Here is an 8,205-nt window from a genome sequence, read left to right on the forward strand (position 1 = left end):
AGCTATGAAGTTCTCCATCATGATTTCCAAATTGGACTTCCTAGGAACGTTATTGTTAGGTGTAGATGGGATCGGCTTTTGATATCTCGGAGGTATAGCTGGGGCTTGATTGGGAGCTTGTCCTGGTGCGTATAAAGCATTATTACTCTTATATGAAAAATTAGGATGGTTCTTCCAGTTAGAGTTATAGGTATGCGAGTAGGGATTTCCTTGAGCATAATTCACTTGCTCTGCTTGGATTCCTGTTAGGAGTTGACAATCTGCAGGAGTGTGACCTTGGATTCCACAGACTTCGCAATTTTGAGTTGCGGCAACCACGGTGGCTGGAGGTGATACATTTAAACTTTCAATTTTTTGGGCCAGAGCATCCACTTTTGCATTAACATGATCAAGGCTACTTATCTCGTACATGCCACTTTTCGTTTGAGGTTTCTCTACCATTGTTCGGTCGCTTCCCCACTGATAATGGTTTTGGGTCATGCTCTGGATAAGTTGATAAGCATCGGCATAAGGTTTATCCATAAGCGCACCACCTGCGGCGGCGTCTATTGTTAACCTTGTGTTGTACAAGAGACCATTATAGAAGGTATGAATTACTAACCAGTCCTCTAAACCATGGTGTGGACAAAGTCTCATCATGTCTTTGTATCTTTCCCATGCTTCGAAAAGAGACTCGTTATCTTTCTATTTAAATCCATTTATCTGGGCTCTCAACATAGCTGTTTTGCTTGGAGGAAAATATCGGGCAAGAAAGACTTTCTTCAACTCGTTCCATGTGGTGACTGAGTTGGAAGGAAGAGACTGAAGCCATCTTCTAGCTTTATCTCTTAACGAGAAAGGAAAGAGACGAAGTCGAATTGCCTCTGAAGTGACACCATTAACTTTAACAGTATCAGCGTATTGGACAAATACGGATAAATGAAGGTTTGGATCCTCGGTAGGATTTCTAGAGAATTGATTCTGTAGCACTGCTTGTAGCAGCGAAGGTTTAAGTTCGAAGTTGTTTGCTTCGATTGCGGGTGGAGCAATACTCGAATGCGGCTCATCTTGCGATGGAGCGGCGTAATCTCGAAGAGCACGAGCTGGTTCTGCCATCTCGGGTATCGGCGAAGGAAGAAGATTTTTGAGATCAGGAATTTCGATTGGCGGAAGATTGTTTGCAGCACGATATTCCCGAATTCGTCGTAAGACTCGGAGATATAGTTCAATGTCGTTGATTCGTAAGTAAAACGGCTCGCCTTGTGAGCGAGTGTGTGGCATACAAATCAACGAAAGAAAAAATAAAAAAATAAAAACTGCCTTAGTCTCTACAGCGTAACAGAAGAGTTACGATATCGACTAAATAAAAGTCCCCGGTAACGGCGCCAAAAACTTGATCGCGACTTTATGAGTCGATTTGGGGTACTAACTGCAAGTGCACAGTTCTATCGCGTAGTTTTAAAAGATATCGATCCCACAGGGACTTATGAATCGATATACCGTTTTCTAAGGTTACTTTGTAAAGCTAAGGCGGATGATACTTTGATTGTTTGGGGGAAAAGTAAAACTAAAATTAGATCTAAATTAAATATCAATTAAGTGGATATCGGTATGTAGTTCGTCGTAATTAGGGAATCAAATCTTCGTTGGTTTCTTGGTTTTAAAATAAATCTTTTCAGTAGACACTATTGATTAAAAGCCTTTTCTCAAACTCTCGCTCTGTTGAATAGACCATGACTTTATATTAACGTAGCTGTCACTTATTAGTTAAGTCCAAAATCACTTTTTGAAAACAACAGAATCTATAGAAACCTTTTTTAAGAAAACACTAACCGTTTAAACACCCTCGTCTCAAACTCTCGCTCTATTGACTTAGATTATATAATTAAACTTAAATGCTTAACTCTCGTCCTCACATTTAACCTTTAAAAATACTTTTTGAAAAAGATTAGAATTTAATTAACTCTAAAAATTGCGTTCGCCCTGATTTAGAATTAATGTCCAATTTACACTGTCCAGTTAAAAACTCAAACTTTCGTTCTATTGATTTTAACTTCTTTATGTCTTTTACTCTCGTACAAAAACTTTGTGATTAACCCTGTAAATTGAGACCATAAAAAAGGTGACTTTATTTTTAAATGAAATTAAACCAACTTAGTTTTGATTCCTTCATTCCGCTTACTTTACATACCGATATCTAAAATACTTAGCCGGACATGCTAAACGGGTCTAAAAAATCATCATGCTTAAATAAAACCATCTCAGGCAAACAGTATAAATAAACAGCAATGCAGAGCATATATAAATTAAAATAATAAATTAAAGAACCTGAATAATTAATAGCAATCTTGAACACTCCACCATGTAACACCTCAAAATTTGCCCTCCTCTCTTGGGACTAGCATAACATATTGCATATCATTTGTTAGGACATTAGGCATTACATATTGCATATCATGTGGTTACATTGTGCAAGCCATCCTCCCAAGTCTTGTTCAGAAGATGAGGAAGTCAAAGTGTAAGCCTAAGGTTTTATTGACTGGTCATCAATCATCTGAGGATGTGGAAGTTGAAATTAGGGTTTTGTGATTCTCAAGAAGATTGGTCTTCATCTTGATTACAATGATACATCATCATCATGGTTTGTCATCATCAGAAGATTGATCAGATTTCTTGAGATTAGGGTTTTGACCACTGGTCAACCCTAATCAGTTGCATTGGGCCAATCAGGGCATGGTCAGGAGGTGGGGTCTATGATGGCTATGGGGTTCATAATATGATTGTATGGAGATTATTGAGGTTAGGGTTTCACCCTTGAGCCATTTCAGTTGAAGATTGGAGCTCAGATTGATCTATGCATTGCCAGATTCATCTATCAGATGAAAAAGTCAACTGTGGTCAACTGTACATGATTTGATGGATTTGGAGGTGGAAATGAGTTGGATACACTTCATTCATGTTGGAACAAGTGTGGTATGACATCTCAAAGCTTAAAAATGAAGGAGATCAAGTCAGGACAAAAATTGCCAAAAATAGAAAGTGACTTGTAATAGAAGTTTCCAAAAATGGAAAGTTTTTGGCCTCAAGACCACGTATCCAAGGAAGCTTCAAATGAAAACTTGTTCAACATGAAAGTTGTAGATCTTGTTCTCACCTTTCCAAAATGTCCAAGAACTTGAAAATCCCATGTATGGTTGTCAAGTTATGGTCCAGTGAATTTCAGAAATGACCCATAATCAGGAGGCCATAATTTCCACATGGTTTGTCCAAATTGCAAGTTCTTTATATGCACAAACTCCATTTGACATGTACTTTCATGGTGCATAATTGGATTTTCTCAAAAGTGGCCAATGCAAAAAGTCAAATTTCAACTGGACAGTTAAAATGGACCAGGGGCAAAATTGTCCAACTTGTGAAATAATTGGAATTTTTGAGTGGAGATTTTTGCAACACCTCACAAATGGCATTTGAAACTTGTTGGAATCATCATTACATGCCTAGGCCTTGTGGTTTGGAATTTGACTTGAAAAATGAAATTGCAAAATTGGACACATAACCATTCACATGTGATTTTCCAAAATACACATCCAATGAGAGTGAAACAAGTTGCAACAGCTCACACATGTCATTTAGAGAGTGTGTGAGCTGTCCATGAGGTGGCAATGAGCTGGCATGGGAAATTCCAATTTTGCCCTTACTTGAAATTAACCATTTTCACTAACACCTTCCATTTGGCTAATGATTGTAATTAAGCTTGGATTAAGGTGAAGTATATAAACCTAATCACAATCTAATCATAACAGAATATCACACTTCCCAAAATCAGATTTGAAATTCATCCAATTCTCTCAAATTCCTCAAGAACACCAAAACCAAAATTCACCAAATCTTCATCAATTTTTGATCAAACTCGAAATTTCTTGTTGCATTGATCTTCAATCATCACATGCTCCATCTGTTTTTGCATTTCATCATCCAATTCGCACCAAAACTCAGCTGTACAACATTGCATCATCTATGGCAAATCAAAAATTCGCGCGCTAGGAGTGGAATTAATTGAACCTGAGCCTGACATTCAACTTATTGAAGCTTGTTTCGCATCTGTTTTGGACTTAAATGCGTGAAGAACATCAACATCTCCACTGCCATTCCAGGTTTCCATTTTTTCGAATCTCAAGTTTTGTTCGATTGTTGTGTGCATATCGTAGAGCATAGAATGTGGATTGTAGTGATGCTTTTGGTTTTGCGAATGGATTAGTGTAGAGGAAGAAATCTTGATTTGAAGTTTCGAATCCAAACCCTAACTCGATCGATCCGTAGGATTTAGGAACTTTTAGGTTAAATTAGGTTGATATTTGGATTGTGCGTAGTGAGACGGTTCCAACGAGTATGCGTTTGCTCATTTTGGTGTTGGTTCATTGTTCATCGAGTTCTTGCTATTTCTGGAAATTGCTGAGTAAAAACGATGAAGGTTGAGTGTTTGATCTGAAAATCCATTTGAAAATTCAAATAAGACGTTTACCGCCCGCGCCAGTTATTTACAACTATGCCACTGCAATTTCATTTTAATTAATTTAATTCTAAAAAATTCATTAAAAATTATAAACACCTTAGAAAATTCATAAAAAATCATTAAAAAATCAGAAAAATGTGAGAATTTTTGTGTTGACTTCCTTTTTGACTGTAGAATTTTGTTGACCTATTGATGGAAGTTGTGCATGGTAATATTTGTGTTTGACTTAGGGTTGTTCCACATGTGTGACATTTTGCTACATTCTACCATTTTGATTGTGAAATGCTCATGATCACAAATAAATGCTTGGAAATTTTTGTGGTAATTGTTGACTGGCTGATGTTTATTTCCATGTAAATTTCATGAATTTTTGATACCTGGTCATTGAGTTCCAAATTTTTGAACCTAGGTGTGACAATTTGTGTCACACCTCATTATGTCAACTTGCTGGATTTATTTGAATGACCTAGACTTGTTAGAATAAAATGAAATTTTGCATGATGGTTCATTAACATGTTGAAATGCTATGTGAATTTTTGTGGAATTTTATGTGGCATTTTCAATTTGATTGCTATTTTTCATCTCTGTTGGTCACATGTGCAAGCTTGTGTGACATAGGTTGGTAGATCTTATGTGAAATGCTCATATGGTATTGAATGAACATGAAATTTGGCTTGCTGGTTATAGACACATGATAGAACATGATGCTTTTGGTCCCAGTCATTTCTTTATTGTTTTCATTGAATTATGAATTTTTGAAGTGAATGCATGTGTTGATGTTGTGATTTGGCTCATATAATTGTGTCTGTTTTTGTTGATTTTCATTGACATGGTTTCCTTTGTCCAATTAAGCTAAAATTTGACATGCTGGACCTTGATTATGTCCTGTTTAGGTGTAATTTATTTGAGATTTTTTGTATTTGTTTTGATATGGATTTGAATGCAATAGTTCTGTTTGGATGTTTGGTGTTCCATTTGAACTAGTTTGGATTGTTTTGTGCATAAAAGGAACATGATGAATGATATGGACATGGGACTAATTGTGTTGGCTCTTGTTTGACATTAATTTGACTTTGGTTGGATATCCCTTGCTGTTTAGGAATTTTTCTTGCCTTTGGACCCTAGGCTTGGCCTAGTGGTCTAGTTTCTAACATTTGATTGATTTTTCAGGATGAAAAGGTGCAATGTGTATGGAGAATGATCCAAGTCAATTCAATTGATGTTGTTTGATGTTTGTACACTAACATAACTTTGTTTTGTAGGTTGTGAAGTTTGGGCTTGATCTCATAGCTTGCCTTTGTTGTGCATTAGTTTGTATAGTCTGACTGATTAATACTTGCTGTTTATTTTTGTCTGTCTGAGTACTAACTGTGTTTGACTGTTTCCAGGTACTTTTAGTTGCTCAGTTCCTTGTGAACTTTTGCTTTGCTTTGCTTAAGCAACTTGCATTGAGGTATAACTTCCTAACTTCATGTAGTCTGGAGACCCGGTCTGTTATTTGACCGGGCAAACTGTCTGAAGTCCTCCTTAAGAGGCAATGTTTGTGATTGTTTAATATTGTGCCTAAGCAGGTAAAGTCCTTAATCAAGGCAATTGGTGGAAGGTAGGGATATGCAATCTATCCCCCACTATTCTTTGTGTCGTCCCTCTGCTCACACGGCTGTGTGTTGATGCATTGGGACACAAGCCCAAGATCTGTGCTGTCGCACAATCGAGTCGGAGTCATTGAGCGTAGAAGGGTCCCTCCATTCTGGACCCACGCTCCCTTGTCTGAAGCTCTCCCTGGTTAGGGATAAGAGCTGTGAGGTCTGATCCTCACTTCACCTTTCATCTGCTTCACCTTAGCCTCGTAATGGCAAGGTTAAGAGCAAACATAGCCTGTACAGATGACTTGCTGAGGCAGTCAAACCTATTGTGTGAGTCCCTTGTTTGGTTATAGTGCGTGCTATGTGGATATCTGTTTGAGATGCTTGTTCTCATTTGATGTATGCTTGAATTATTTTGTATGCTTGTATGCTTGCTTATTTCCTGGATAGGAGTAGTTTGCTTATGCAAGTAGGATAGAAACCTCAACAATAGGGTAATGATGCATGACAACACTAGGCTCGAGTCCAGCTCCCTGGTAGTGTGTCTTCCCCTGGTTTCTGGCTAGTAATTCAGTCCCTTTCAGGGGAACTACATCGCCCTGATCCTTGTTCCAGACGAGGTATGTAGGCAGGTGGTCGTGCGAGACCACTCCGGGCAACCTTTTTCTTTTTTGCGTGTGTTTACCTGTTATCTGATTGTGTTTGGCTCGGATGCCGACGTAAGTCCAGTAATTGGCTGTCGGGCTCCACGTTTGCCGTTTTTGTGTTTTGGTTCGGATGCTGACGTAATTCCATCGAGTGGTTGTCAGGCTCCATGTTTGCCACCCTTGTGTGTTTGTATGTTTTGTGTTGTTTGGCGTGCGTAAGCCGAACTACAGTGGCTCTGATTCTTGTTCCAGACAAGATATGTAGGCATAGGATGCGACGTCCTATCGAGCTCCCTTCTCTTAACCCCACCTGCGTTCCCTGTGTGTGTGTGTGATGTTTAGCAACCTATTTCTTTATTCTAGGACGTGGATCCCGTCGAGTACGACGGACGTGAGGGGTGCTAATACCTTCCCCTTGCGTAACCGACTCCCTTACCCTTTCTCTTTGGTCGCGAGACCATGTTCTTTCCAGGTTTCTCTGAGCGTTTCCTTTCCCTATCTTGGGATAAATAACGCGCAGTGGCGGCTCTGTGTGTGTTTTGTTTTTAACTCGCCGGTTGATTTTTCGCAGGATGCGACAGCTGGCGACTCTGCTGGGGAGCACGATGTAGACCTATGCTGGTCCATCGTCCCTAAGCGAGTCCTTCCTAGCGTTTTAGGATTAGTTTAGGTTGCTTGTTTTGTGTTATTTATCGCATTTATTATTCTAACCTGTGTATATATTTGCATAAATGTCTGCATGCATCATATTATCATGTTGTCGTCCTCTGTGCAGGTGGTTCCTCTGTTTGGGGTGGGTGTTCTGAGTGGGGCTAAAACCCAGGCCCGAGTATACACCTAGGATTAGTGTGGTCTCGCGTTCCTCATTTGCTTTATCAGCATATTGTTGCAACGTGACATACCACAAGCCAGACGAGGTTCATTTGATAGTGCTTTCCTCTGTGGGGTACTCCACTTTGGTTGAGTTACTTCATCTGAACTATTGACTCTGGTGACCGATCATTTCCCGGATCTTTGGTTTAGACGATCTCAGGAGAGCTGCAATGGCACACCCGAAAGGGCAAACCCATTGAGTATCTCTGCCCGATTGTCGAGACTATTGTCCGCCTTAGGATGACCTGTTTAGAATTTACCTGTGAGGGGAGGGTGATTCTTTCAGATGCATGTTCAGATGGTGACTTTGATGGTGACTAATTGTTCCGTGGATCAGAGTCCTATTTATAAGTCGGATTTATGGCCGTTTATTTCTGAGACGCCGGAGTACTGTCCGTGATTTATCAGTGGGGATCCGTTTATTTCAGGATTCCCCGGGCCGATTTTATCAGTGGGGATCCGTTTATTTCAGGATTCCCCGGGCCGATTCAGATGTTGTGGGTATCTGCTCAGAGTTTTGTCTGGTGATGATGATGATGTATCTGTCTTCCGTTTATTTCGGAACCCTTGGATCGGATGGGTGATTGTACATTCCTCAGATGGTTAT

The 8,205-nt window shown here is 39.4% G+C and overlaps 1 non-coding gene across 1 annotated transcript; it reads left to right on the forward strand.

Annotated features, from left to right (window-relative positions):
• Nucleotides 1-610: 610 nt before the first annotated feature.
• LOC127088926 (small nucleolar RNA R71) lies at nucleotides 611-717 on the forward strand. Its single transcript, XR_007790729.1, has one exon. It is a non-coding gene; the product is annotated as a small nucleolar RNA R71 (small nucleolar RNA).
• The last annotated feature ends 7,488 nt before the right edge of the window (nucleotides 718-8,205 follow it).

The sequence above is a fragment of the Lathyrus oleraceus genome, chromosome 5 (genome assembly GCF_024323335.1).
Source record: "Lathyrus oleraceus cultivar Zhongwan6 chromosome 5, CAAS_Psat_ZW6_1.0, whole genome shotgun sequence".
NCBI lineage: Eukaryota > Viridiplantae > Streptophyta > Magnoliopsida > Fabales > Fabaceae > Lathyrus > Lathyrus oleraceus.